At 38.1% G+C, this 14,622-nt stretch overlaps 1 protein-coding gene across 21 annotated transcripts in view; it reads right to left on the bottom strand.

Annotated features, from left to right (window-relative positions):
- TTLL5 (tubulin tyrosine ligase like 5) overlaps positions 1-14,622 on the bottom strand; it is a 274,823-nt gene that overhangs the window by 82,003 nt on the left and 178,198 nt on the right. The window lies entirely within an intron of this gene.

Raw genomic sequence — 14,622 nt, 5'->3', positions numbered from 1 at the left:
GGAAGGTGAAGGGCTGGTGGCCTTGGGGACTGTACAGTACTCATGCTAGGCTGTTTGTTACATACTCTGACTTTCTTCGTTATCTAGATTCCAAAATTTTAGATTCTGGTGACCGTCTGTGTAAATCCCAGCTGAAGTCTTCATAACTACAGGCCTACACTTGCCCTCTCAGTCCACTTCTTCCAAGTAGAAAAGTCCCCATTTATACCACTTTATACCCATTAGGATGACAACTATTAAAAACAAAACAAAACAAAACAAATGGAAAAAAACAAATGCTGGCCAGCATGAGGCAACACTGGAACTCTCATGCATTGCTGGTGGGAACGTGAAATGGTGTAGCTCCCGTGGAAAACATTCTGGCAGTTCCTCAAAAAGCTAAACACAGAATTACCATGTGATCCAACAATTCCCACCCCCTCCAGGTATATACCCCAAAGAGGGGCCTCAGATGCTTGTACACAATGTTCACAGCAGCATTATTCCCAAGAGCCAAAAGGTGAAAACATCAACAGGTGAACGGATAAACAAAATGTAGTCTATACACACAATGAAATGTTAGCCTTAAAAAGGAAAGAAATTCTGACATGTTGCAACATGGATGAACCCTGGGGACATCATACTACGTGAAATAAGTCTGTCACAAAAGGACCAATATTGCATGATTTCACTTCTATGAGGTCCCTGGAAGAATTAAGTTCATAGAGACAGAAAGTAAAATGGTGGCTGCCGGGGCTGGGGAAATAGGAGAATTGAGAGTTACTGTTTAATGGGTACTGAGTTTTTAGTTTGGGATGACAAGAAAGTTCTGGAATGGACGGTGGTGATGGTTGCACAAGCTCTGAATGTACTATATGCCACTAAATTATACACGTAGAAATGATAAATTTAGGTTTTATGTATTTCCCCACTGTTTTTAAAAAAGGTCCCCATTAATTTTTAGAACAGTCTTATCTGGCAGCCCTTTTCTCTCATTTTTGGTTCTCCTCTGGACCTTCTTCAACTACCCTGTGGTGTTTTGTTTTGTTTTTTTCCTTTTTGAAGTACAGTGACCAGGAAATTGTACACAGAAGAAAGAAGAATCTCATAGTGAACAATCTTACCCCAAACCTGGTTATCAGGGCTTAAAGAAAGGAAACAGTGTCTAACTAAAGAGAAATACTCATAGTGACTTAAATCATCCTGCTGTTATTTCCTCTGCAGATTTCCTTTGACATTAAGGGTCATTTCAATGGCAGAGACGCAGCAACACTGGGATAAGGTTATAAGACCTTCCTGAGGCCTGACCTCAGGCCGCCTAGTTATTTATAGCCTGATTCCTAATGACCCCAACAGAGCCCTGGGGGAAGGAGCAAAGTGGAATGTCCGCTGAGTCCAGGAGCCCAGGCTCCTCTCTCGTCTGTGTTCTCCCACATAGCTTCGTCATTTCAGGGGTCTGCTTTGGTTTCTCTGCCTCTCTCAGAGAGATTTCCAAATACCTAGTTAAGGGAAAGTCTGTGTAATGTATTCTTAAGTCCACAGATGAAGGGTTTTCTACTCACATAATCTCACCTCTGACAGGTCACATCCTCACTCATCTCCTCCCACAGTTTGGCTCCCACAGTTCAGTTGTATAATTACACACTTTCAGCTAATCTTCTCGGAGAACAGTACCAAAAAGCTGAGAGCTTACTTATGAATTTTTCTGAGTTTGACATCTGATCTTCAGGGATCCCTCAGTGTGCATGCTGTTACACAGTTAAAAAGACACGCTCTTTCCCAAAGGACTTCCAGAGATATAGAGAAATGTGGCAACCAATGACTGAATAGAAATAAGTACCTAAATATGCAAATAAAAAGTTCTCATTATTCTACAAAGCAAAGTGTTGAGTGGGAGTCGAACAGGAGTTATAGAGTGAGGAAAGGAGGGGCCAGAGAAAGCTGTTATCTCTTTTCTCATTATTGAGGGAAGAGAAAAGCTTAATGAAGAGAACGTGCAAGAAACAACTGAGCAGCTCAGGAACTGCATGGGCTCTGAGTGCAAGGAGGGGTGGTGGGGAAAGGCATCCAGGTATAAATGAAGAGAAGGGTAGAGGCAGGAGTGGGCGGATCCAATGAACAAGTGAACGCAAGGGAGGAGACAGATGGAACAGCAGGAACGGCCTGGCTGAATAACCTTGAGATTTCCATATTGATTACGGCAGGTATTCGAATTTAGAATGAAACTATTATTTATAACTGCACCCAAAGTCAGAAAATTAATCAATTGTGATTCTACTTCTATTTCTGGCTTGCTGGTTGTAGAAGTTTCTAGCCACAAGTAGCAATCTAGACTCAGGAATTAGATATTAAAGGGTTTTTTTTAACTACGTTATAACTATTACGTCAGAATTCATCTCACTGGCAGGCTAGATTGTTTTTATTTTCTAAAAGTGGCTTCTTAACAGATATTCCTAGGAGGCATTTACTTTAATGCCTTCTTGTTGTACATCAGAAATCAGAGTAACGAGGCCCTCTTATATGGAGACGACCAGGGACAGATTCTCAGGTGTGTGTCCACGAAGCAGGGGTCTGTGAGTATAAGGGGTAGGACAGTGGGTAAGAGAAGGTCATATAAGAGACTACGGATAAGAGGTCTGTTCATCCAATTGCACACATAGTGCAGGGACTGCAATCTCACAAACTTTCATAGTAAAAGCTGTTTTTAATCACATCAGTAACCCAAGCCCAGTCTCCAAATCACAAAAGAAAGTTTCTCAAGCAAGTAGAAACTTTTATCAGAAGCAGGAATTTTTACGGTGCACCTCTGGGTGGGGGCAAGAATGCTCAGCTGTGTAAGGCAATGTGGTGAGTGCCATGAGAAACTTGCTTACTTTGAGTGACGGTGGTGGTACTCAGGCCATGGTATCTCACAATTAAAGCACAAGCCTCTGGGGTTTGTAATATGCAAGTTCTACAATGACTGACTTAGAGGAAGTCAGGTGCACTCTCATTTGGGCCTTATCTCCATATTCCCTTCTATGGCATCTAATAGTTTCCATTTCCAGCCAAAATCCATCCTGAACCTCGAGATTCATCATAGTCTACTAGTAACACATTTCCTACTGCCATCAAAATTTTGAGCTTTAATTATTCTCTCTAGTTTTTCTGTTATTTCTTGCTCAATACTAAAATATTATATTGTACATATTTCCTGCAAATAACTTCTAAGAGTTTTATATTATTTCTAGAACAGAGAAGAGAGAGCCAAGAAAATCAGCTGTGGAAATGCTCAGAATGTCTAACATTTGACTCAAATTCAAAGATTCAAAGTGAACTATGCTGTATTTCACCTTTACTACACATGTAGCTAATAGGCAACAATATGGCAAATTTTTCTGAACATCACCTTCTCTTATTAGCCTGTTCATTTAGAACTTCATCTCACTTTCTATATCACACTGTGGCAAGGCAGGGCTAAATGTTTCTCCATAACTGCCCTTCCTATAGCACAGTCCCCAAACTCCAGCCAATACATACTTTCTCCTTTGCTTTAATATTTGTTCCATCAAATGGATGTTGGTTGTAAGGAACTTGGAGGCACTGGTTTTTATACGATGCGCTGGTTTTTAGCAAAGCAAATCTCACCAGGCAGTTGAACTCTCCGTGAAGATAGGCTTTCAGATTTTCTGAGATTGTTGTGATGTCACAAGAGTGTAGGGTAAGAATGAGGCACAGGAATGTGACAGGCATACAGAGACTGTGATCCCGCAGTCCATGTCCCCAGCCTCCTCCATCCACCCCATCCCAGCGAGACTTGAGCTACCATGTGTAGGGAGTGTTGGGAAGTGTGTGGGTGTAGATATTAAGGACAGCAGAGGCTACATTTGCTTTGTCTATAAATTCTCAGTCTCAAAGTCGTCATAGCACCCGGTAAGTGCTGCAAAGGAGCTATAAATGCTGAACATCTCACAGATGAGAGAAAGGCTCCCGCGAGCAGAACAAAGCCGTGCAGGCCAGAATTAGGAAGCTCTGAGATCAGAGAGGCATCAGGGAGGGGGGGTGAGAACTTCTCTTGGCTTTAGGGGATGCTTCCAAGGACAAAAGTAGAGTGATTCTGCGTGGAATGTTGTGTCCCCCATTCCCAATGCCTCCCAGGGCAGCTGGAATTGGGCCATATTCACAAAGACCATACAGCGAAGAAGAGAATAAAGCAGGGAAGGGTCCTCTCCACTGGGGCCTTCATTACACTAACTTGTCTGTGCTTCAACTGTTCTCATCTGTGGAACGGGATATGCTAATAAGTACCTATTTCAAGAGCTGTGGGGGTTCAAGAGCTAACAGAAGTGAAAGTACTGGCACGCAGGAAAGGCTCCAACAATCTATCACCACCACGACTACTACTATTATTACTATTCTTCCCCCACCAAACGATTCCATTTCACTGATACCCTACAGTCCTTTGAGGTAGTATACAGAAAACATAAACTCAGTCATTCACCACCAGAGGATTCTGTGTTGCCAAGTTAGCACAATCCAGCCATCAGCATGGTATTAGTTGTGAAGTCAACAGGGCTCCAGCTTACTAAAAAGAAAAGCTCTGCTGAACAGTATCCTCCAAAGAGTTATTATACCAGTGTTGCACCTGCTGTATGCTGAGGCCTAGAACAGGTTATCTGGAAAGGGATGAATCTGCCTCCTCTTCAAACCACTGAACAGTGGAGGGGGCAGAGGCACATCCATCTTTTTATGCATTCAGTTTTCTGCTCAAATCGACTTCCTGCTCCGCCATCAGAGCTGATCGTTCCTGCCTTCTAGTCATTACTCGTGGTCTCAGAGAAAGGACTGTTTACACTCTTTCCTGTCCGAACATCCTCCCCAAGGACTTTCAGCCTGGCCTCCACCCATATATATGTGGTGGCTTCCTTTTTTCTGTTCTGGAGGGGGCTCCACAGAGAGTCAGAGTGAGCAGTACAGACCTCTGGGACTCTTCTTCCAAACTCCTGAGCCCAAAGCGGAGTCCTATTCTCCACTCTCAGAAATAATGAACTAGAACCCTCTTGGTTTTAACGTTGCTCCCTCATTCTCCATCCCGGATGCTACCTCTCCTGTAGTTAAATCAGAGGCAAAGCCCAAAAAAACATTTAAAAGCATCTGTTGGACTTCTGCTTCTGAGCAAGCTGTAGAAAGTTTTAAGAGACTGTCATTCTTACCTTAACACAAAGAACAAGCTGAATAAGCTGCTAAATCATACTTATTTCAAACCCAACAAAATGCTGAGGACATGCAGAAACCTTAATGAATAAAATTCCAGGAAATGACAAGCCTTAAGCTTTCAGCCGGGATGGACCCGTGAAAGGAGGAGGTATCTGCCACACATAGGGGTTAAGGTACAACCACCTAACTTTTGACAAACTCAACACCTGCATGGGGGATGGTATGATATATTGGACTCCTTGAAGCCTAGCCACAGAGTGAGTCTGTGGCCACTCATCAATTCCTTCACCAAGTGCATGGGGAGACTGAAGGCTGGGGACAGGGCAGGAGACCGACCCAACTCACTTTCAGAGAAATTGTGTATATTATTCTTTAACTTTCACCAAAACTCAACAAGTTGTAGTCTAAAAGTTAGTTGTAATATAGAATCTGAAACCAAATCAATGAACTTTTCATACTCTGTTGGTTCATCTTGTACTTTGAATGGATCTTTTTATTTATACAAGATTTTGTAATATCATGCATTAACCTTTAGGAATACTGGTTCACTGAGTTATGTAGACCTTCCAAATGTTGACACATTTCATTATACAATATAAAAAATCCCATGTGTTAATATTACTCAATCACTTCAGAAAGGTCTTCAAGTATTAGGAAGCTATCAAATCCATAATGGTAGATAGAAGTTTTCCATAATTCTAATTTTTTTGTGAAAGCTAGAATTTTATCATTGACAAGAAATACCATCAGTTGTTTTCCTTAAAGTGTTAGGCTCACTGTTTATTTTTGAGAAAATATCTGCCAAACATCTAAATGTGAATAACCAGAGTTTATCTATCAGTTGTTCTTTCAAGTAAAAATGTTTGATGAAAAAAGCGGCTAGTCTGGACTGTAACTCAGTCACACAAGTGCTTTTCCTTAAGATGACAATCACACAGTATGCAGAAGTGCTCTATATGTACACCCTATTTTGTCAGACAGAACATTAAAAAGATATGTAATCCAGAGTTGAGATTTCATAATTATTGCATAACAAGGATTTTCTTAAGTAGCAATGGCATTTCTCTTGTAACTACAAATGCTCTGGTGGTAGAGATTACAATGATTACTACTACAGTTTGGGGCCACGGCCTTAATTTGTACTAAAGCATGAAGAGTTTTATAAAAACACCATTGTTTTTGCACCATGTGCAAATGTCAACATAGTGAAAAGGGCAAAAAATATCTTAGCACTACTATGGAAAACATTTTGACCCTACTGTCTTCCTCAAAGAGTCTTGAGGACCAACTCTCCCTGGCCCCCCAGCCCCCAGAACAGCATTTTGTGAACCACAAACCTGTTGCAATAGAGTCTGGGAACAGGGGAGAAGAGAGTACGATTGGAAGAGAACTCCTCAGCTACCCAAAAAGCTGACATCCAGGATGAAAAGCAGACATCTCGCATGGTTCAGAAAACTGACCACATGATTGTAAAGCATACAAGGGTCTTTAGAATCTTACTGGTGCTCCCATCCTGCTCTCAAAACATCTGAAGTCAGAGGTGAACTAGAATCTCACTAAGGTTGCAACGAAGTCCAGACCCAGCTTAATTATCAATTAGATCGCTCAACCCCTTCCATATATTAGCAGCCTGAGAAAAGGATAAGCATGTCTTTTCTGGGGGGTGGGAGAGCAAATAATACTTACTTAAGACTTTGATTTTACATAAAATGTCTAGCATACAATCAATAATTATAAAAGTCATGCAGAAGCACGAAAATGTGACCCATGAGAGAAAACAGTCAATAGAAGGGCACTGAGAGATGGCACAAATGTTGGACTTAAAAGACATGGACTTCGGGGTACCTGGGTGGCTCAGTTGTTAAGCATCTGCCTTCAGCTCAGGTCATGATCCCAGGGTCCTGGGATCGAGCCCCACATCGGGCACCCTGCTCTGCAGGAAGCCTGCTTCTCCCTCTCCCACTCCCCCTGCTTGTGTTCCCTCTCTCATTGTGTCTCTCTCTGTCAAATAAATAAATAAATAAAATCTTTAAAAAAAAAAAAAAAAGACATGGACTTCAAAATAACCATGATAAATACGTAAAAGGGTCTAGTGTAAAAGGTGGGCAACATGTGTAAACAGATGGGGGATTTCAATAGAGAGATTAAATTTATTTAAAAAAAGAACCAAACAAGAATTCTAGAAATGAAAAAATATAAAATCAAAAATGAAGAATTCATTCAAGAGGCAGTGGCTCAGTCGTTAAGCGTCTGCCTTCAGCTCAGGTCATGATCCCAGGGTCCTGGGATCGAGACCCGCATTGGGCTCCCTGCTCAGCAGGAAGCCTGCTTCTCCCTCTCCCACTCCCCCTGCTTGTGTTCCCTCTCTCACTGTGTCTCTCTCTGTCAAATAAATAAAAAAAAAAAACTTAAAAAAAAAGAATTCATTCAAAATGCTTAATAGACTGAACACAATAGAGGAGAGTGTGTTACATATATAAAATAAGAATCCCAGAAGAAGAGAGAATGGGGCAGAAGAAATCTTTAAAGAGATAAAGGCTGAGAATTTCCAAAGCTGATGGAAGACATTAACTTACAAACCTAAGTAGCTCAGCAAATCCCAAGCAAGGTAAGGACAAAGAAATCTACACCTAGGCACATCATAGTCAAATTGCTGACAACTAAAAATAAAGAAAAAATCATAAAAGCAGCCAGGGTGGTGGGGTGCTGGTTGGCAGTGGTAGAAACATTACCTACAAGGGAACAACAATCCAAATGGTTGCACTGTTGACTTATCATCAGAAAACAAAGACCAGAAAACAATGGAGAGATATTTTAAAGTGCTGGGGGGGGTTGGGGGGGGGAGAAAACCAACAAAAAAACAGCCAATACAGACTTAAACATTTAAACAACACACTCCACCCACTGTCTATTTGACAATTATGTAAAACTATACCCAGTAACTTTAGAATACTCATTCTTTTCAAGTGCACGTGGAGCATTCACCAAGACAGTCCAAATGCTGGGCCATAAAATAAGTCCCAATAAAAATCAAAGGGTCAAAATCCAGAGTACAATCTGACTAGAATGTCATTAAATTAAAAATCAGTAATAATATATCTAGAAAATTCCAAAATATTTGGAAATTAACACACTTCTAAATAATCTATGAATCAAGGAAGAAATCACAAGACAAACATAAAAGTGTATCCAACTGAATGGTAATGCAAACACAAACAAAATCAAAAAGAGTACTTAAACAGAAATTTATAGTCTTAAATGTCTATATTAGAAAAGAAATGTATAAAATTAACAATCAAGCTTCTACCTTAAGCTAGAAAAAAGCAAGTTAAACAAACAGTAAGTAGAATAAAAAAGAGAATAATAATAAAAGCAGAAATCAATACAGTAATTAAACAAGGATGCCATCAGACTGAGGTGGCTCTAAGCCTTGGCAGCCTATATAAACAAACCAAAACCTAAGCCAGTGTCAAGGCACTTAAATCTGAGAAAATGATATTTAAGAACAATCAATCACAAACAGCTTACGTGACTTTCCCAAATAAGGCAACTGCTTAAGCTGTAGTCAATCAAGTAATTTCCTTGCTTTACTTAAAAAACAACAACAAAAAAGCCTTGCCCATAGTTCCTGCTGGTAGATTGCTCCTAGCCATTTTCAGTTTGTCACTGCCCAATTAAAATCAATGTTTGCTCTAATGAACTCTTCCAAATCTTAATGTACTTCAGTTTATTTTTTAATGCAATGGAATAGAAAATAGGCAAACAGAGAATATCAACAAAATCAAAGGTGGCTATTTGAAAAGATTTTAAAAGTTGGTAAGTTCCAAGCAAGCTGATCACAAAGAAAAAAAGGACATAAATTATTAATATCAGGAATGAAGAAGAACATCATAGAGTCTATAGATATCAAAAGTACAACATTTTTGTGAATAACTCTATGCCAAATATTCAACAACTTAGATAAAATGAAGAAATCCTTGGAAATACAACTTATTAAAAGTGACACAATGAGAGAAAGTCTAAATAGCTCTCTCTATATAAATATGTATATAAAGAAATTTAACTTGTAATCAAAAACCTTCTTACAAAGAAAACTTTAAGCCCAGATGGTTTCAATGAATTCTATCAAACATTTAAAGAAGAAATAATTCTACTCTTTCACAAAATCTTTCAGAAATAAAGGAGAGAAGGGAAAATTTCCCAACTCATTTTATGATGTTAACATAAAATGTGACAAAGACATTCCAAGAAAATTACAGATCAATATGCCCAATGAATATATACACAAAAAGCTTTAACAAAATACTAGCAAATAAAACTAATCAATCTACATCTATCTTCTATATAAAAAATCTACCTCCTATAAAAAAATAAGATCATATATCATGACAAAGTGATATTTACCACAGGAATAGTTTAAGATTCAAAAATCAATCATGTAATTCACCACTTTAAAAGAATAAAGAAGAAAATCATAATAGAACATTATTAGATGGTATAATGCATTAGACAAAATGCAACACCCATTCACAACAGAAACTCTTAGTAAACTAGGAACAGAAAGAAAGTTCCTCAATCTAATAAAGTATATATGATAATATATAATAAAGTATATCTATAAAAAATCTATGGTTAACATCATACTTATTGGTGAAACACTGAACTCTTTTCCTCTAAGAATAGGAATAAAGGAAGGATGTTTTCTCTTACCACTTCTATTCGAAATTAGTAATGGAATACATAGCCAGTGTCATAAGACAAGAAAAAAAAACCCTGCCATTATTCACAGACATGATTGTTTACATAGAAAACCCTATGAATTTTATAAAAACACTGGTAATAAGGTTGCAGAAATTAAGGTCCATAAACAAAATGCAATTGTATTTTTAAATGCCAATAATACCCAATAGGAAAGTGAAATTTTAGAATGCAATACAACTTATAATCTCATAAAAACATACCAAATACCTAGAAATAAATATACTTAAAAATGTGTAAGATCTCTACACTGAATTTATAGAACATTAATGAGAAATATTAAACAAAATCTAAATAAATATATAGATATAGCATGTTGACCCATTGGAAGGCTCAATATTGTTAAGATATTTATTCTATATTTCAGATACTGTTTTTCTTAGTTCCACAGTTTCCATCTGGAATCTGTCTTGAGATTTCCTCTTTGATTCATTGAAGCATAGTTTCCTTTACATTCTTGTTCATTGTTATCATAGCCACTTTAAAATCATTTTCTATTAATTCCAACATCTGAGCCTTCTTAAGACTGGCCCCACCTTTTATTCTAAGAATGGGTCATATTTTCCTGTTTTTTCAGATGTTGAATAATTTCATATTATATCTTGGACACTGTGAAATGTTATAGATACTGGATTGTATTATATTGCTCCAAAGACCAAGTATGTGTTTTAAGCAGGCAGTTAACTTGGCTGAACTCCAACTGCAATTCTGTTTTTCCCTCAGTGGGCTGTGGCTCAGATCTATGTTCAGTTCTTTTAGCTTTAACTGTATAGTTTGGAGTATACCTCCCCCTTTCTGGTTGCCTCATTGCCAAGGTTCTCCTCTTACTCGCCAACAGGCGTGTTTGTCCTGAACTCTATCCTCCGGTTTGTCAAGCCAGTTACTTTGGATTTCTACATTAGGTTCTGATAGCAAACTGCGACCTGCCCTCAGGTTAAAAGGCAATAAATAAAAGACAAAAAGACAAAGCTCACCTATTGCAGTTCCCTTCCTCCAAATGTTCATATCCTTCTTCCAAATACTGGCTTCTCTAGTGTGTACCAGCTTTTGTTTACCTTCCACTGCCTTCGGGTAGTTGTATTTTGTATTTTATCCAGTGGGCTGATCAGATAAAAACTTAATCGGCCACTACCAGAACTGGAAACCACCCCCAACTGATCTACAGATCCAATGCAATCACAATAAAAATCCCAGGAGGCTTTGCTGTTATTGAAGAAACTGACCAGTTGATTTTAAAATTTATGCGGAAAAGTCAAAGAATCTAGAATAGTCAAAATAATTTTGAAAGGGAGATTTACATTACCTGATTTCAAGGCCACTATAAAACTACCACAATCAAGATAGTACAGCATAAGCATAATAGTAAACAAGGAGATCAATGAAATAGAATAAAGAGTTCAGAAATAGACCCACAAATATACAGTCAATTGATTTTTGACCAAGGTGCCAAGTGAATTCAACAGGGAAAATAAAGTTTTTTAAACAAATGGTGCTAAAACAACTGGATATCCATATGATAAAAAAAGAAAATGAACCTCAACCTCTACTTTGTTCCATACACAAAAATAAATTTGACTTGGATCACAGACCCCCAAACCTAAAAGCATCTAAAAGAAAATATGAGAATATCTTTGTAAGCTTGTCATAGGGAAGGATTTCTTAGGACACAAAGAGCTCTAATCGTAAATGAAAAAAGATTGATAAACTTTATTAAAATTAAACATTTCTGCTCACCAAAAGATATCACTAAGAAAATGAACAGGCAAGCCATGTCCTAAAGAAAAATATTTACAATACATATATGTGAGAAAGGATTCCTAATTGATAATATATAATGAAGTTCTATCATTAACTGTTGGCTTCAACAATAAAATGACAACCTAGTTTAAAAATGTATAAAATATCTGAATAGATACTTTACAAAAATATACATATGACTGGCCAATAAAACACGAAAAAGCACATAAAAAGTTCTCAGTATCAGCAGTCATTCGGAAAATGAAAATAGCAGTTTACATCTATTAAAATGACTAAAGTCAAACAGGTAACAACACCAAATGTTGGTAAACATGTGAGTGACTAGAATTCTCACACATTGCTGATGGGAGTGTAAAGTGATATAATAGTTTCAGAAAACATATTTATATGACTTAACAATTCTAAGTATACACCCAGAAGAAGTGAAGATATACGGTTATGAAAAAAAAGTTGTTTAAGAATTCTCATTGAGTTTGTATTCACAATAGTAAAAAAATCCTAATGTCCCTCAGTAAGAAAATGGATAAATAAGTTGTGGGAATATCCACATAGAATACTACTCAACAACACAGAAGATTGAACTACTGATATAAGCAACAATATAGATAAATCTCTAAAACACTGTGTTGAAGGAAAGAAGTCAGATACAAAAGAATATTGGATGATTCCACTTATATGAGGTCCAAGAATAGGCAAAACTATATTTACACACCCATGTTCATAACACAATAGCTAAAATGTGAGAGCTACCCAAGTGTCCACCAAGGATGAATGGATAAACAAAATGTGGTATATAATTTAATGAAACATTATCCAGCCTTAAAAAGGAAGTGAACTCTGCAACATGCTACAACATGGATGGACTGTGAGAGCATTATGCCGAGTGAAAGATACCAGTCACAAAAAGGCAAATACTGCATGATTCCACTCCGTATAAGGTACTTAGAGTAGTCAAAATCATAGCGACAGAAAGTATAACAGTGGTTGCAGGAACTTGGGGGGGTGGTGAGGAAGGGGATTTACTGTTTAATGGGTACAATTTTCAGTTCTACAAGATGAAAAGATGAAAAGAGTCATGGCGATGGATGGTAGTGACGGTTGTACAAGAATGTGAATGGATTTAACGCCACTCTTACTGTACACTTAAAAATGGTTTGTAAATTCTATGTTATGTGCATTTCCATGATAAAAAAAAGTTTAAAAAAATATTAGGCAAAATTAATCTATCATAAGAGAAGTCAAAAGAGTGATTACTGAGGGAAGAGGAGTACTGACTAGGAAGAGACATGGAATTTTGAGTATGATGGAGACGTGCCACATCTTGTGTTGAGTGGGGGTTATGTGGATGTATAAAGTTGTCAAAACTCATTGAACACTTAAGATCCATGTACTTTATGTAAATTTTACCTCAACTAAAAAAAGGTATTTCTTTTATCTTTCATGAAATACCTAAGTATTATAATTCCCATTCTGTGTATATGTTACATCTCTATTCTTGACTTCTCTGATTTTTGTAGTAAAATTACTTTTTCTCTTCATGCTTGTTGCAATACTGGGATCCCATGTAAAGGTACATGCCTAAATAGTTCTCCCATTTCAGCAGCATTCAACTCATGAGTAAATAACCCACAAAATAAACCCAACCCATCTACTGGGCCCTGTTCCTAGGGACTAGCAAGAAGAAAAAGACCTGCTCCCAAAGAGCTCCAGATCCAGAGGAAATGCACTTGTGAAGGTGAGTCCACAAGGAAGAGGAGGAGGTGGGAGAAAGGCAGGAACGGCAGGACTCTGGAATAGGTGGCATTTCCAGAGGCATTCAAAGCGGAGGAGGCACAGTGCTGGGCCGAGTCAAGGGGAGCCAGCCTACATGGTAATGTGAGTGAGGAAAATCACATCAGCCCCTGTCGGACCCAATAAGCTGGCAGAAGGTCTGGGGAAGTGAGGGCAATGTAAGCAGAGCGGCATTAATGATGGTAAATGAGCAGCGTGGACGAAAGGCAGAAAGAAATGCTGGCTCGGAAAAACTAAGCCTGAAGATATATTATGAGATTAGAAGTAATATGTACTTAGAAGGGAGTCAAGGGGTCAGTGACAGTTAAGTTTAGCATTAAAATTGCACAGTGTGGGCTCCAAGAAAAAAGTCTGCTTACTAAAGGTATCCGGTGAACGACTGAGAACTTCTTTCATTAGTGAAAAAATAAAAGTGTGTCGAATTTAGACACAAATTTAAGAAATAACACTGGAGCTGTCTACTAACAAGTCTCCAGGCTTGCTGTGGGTAACTGCTGACTGGGAACAGTGATAGCTAGCCAAATGAGATTTGTGCCTAAAATTATTTAAGTGGAATGAGTTAGACCTGCCAAGAGATTTTACGCTCACAGTGATAGGTGCCTCAATTCGAGAGAGTTTTTGTGTTGGAATATTATTTTTAAATGATCTCTGAAAATGCAGGTGCTAAAGACTAAAATTTATTTTTTCCTTTTGAGTTTGCTCCTTGAGATAAGACTATATAGAACACTTTGACCTTTTCCATTTTGAATCTGTGGAGTTATACTGAAATAGCACTTTTGCAGGAAAAGCTGAAGTACAATCGAGTAGTATTAGAAAGACAGAAAAGCTCAGAAATTACCTGGAAAACCAGTAAACGTTTGATGACCTATACGCTAGGTCAAAAGCATGGAACTATATAAAATTATAAATGCAAGCTGATCTTCCTGCTTCAGAACAGGGTGAAAGGGCTTAAAAACCTTTAAATATTTTGTTTATTTGAGGGGATGAAAGGCTCTTGGGAAAGGATTAAAGAAATAATCCAAGAAAGAAGGCAAAAAGAAATGAAAGGTTTTAGATTCTGGAAAGGAATCAAAACCAATCCAAGAGCTGGGTTGGTGAGAGAATTCTGGAGGAAGAGCAGAGGCCCCCGTGCCCCTGGAT

This window comes from Halichoerus grypus, chromosome 8 (genome assembly GCF_964656455.1).
Source record: "Halichoerus grypus chromosome 8, mHalGry1.hap1.1, whole genome shotgun sequence".
NCBI classification, from domain to species: domain Eukaryota; kingdom Metazoa; phylum Chordata; class Mammalia; order Carnivora; family Phocidae; genus Halichoerus; species Halichoerus grypus.
This window is presented reverse-complemented; position numbering and strand designations above follow the sequence as displayed.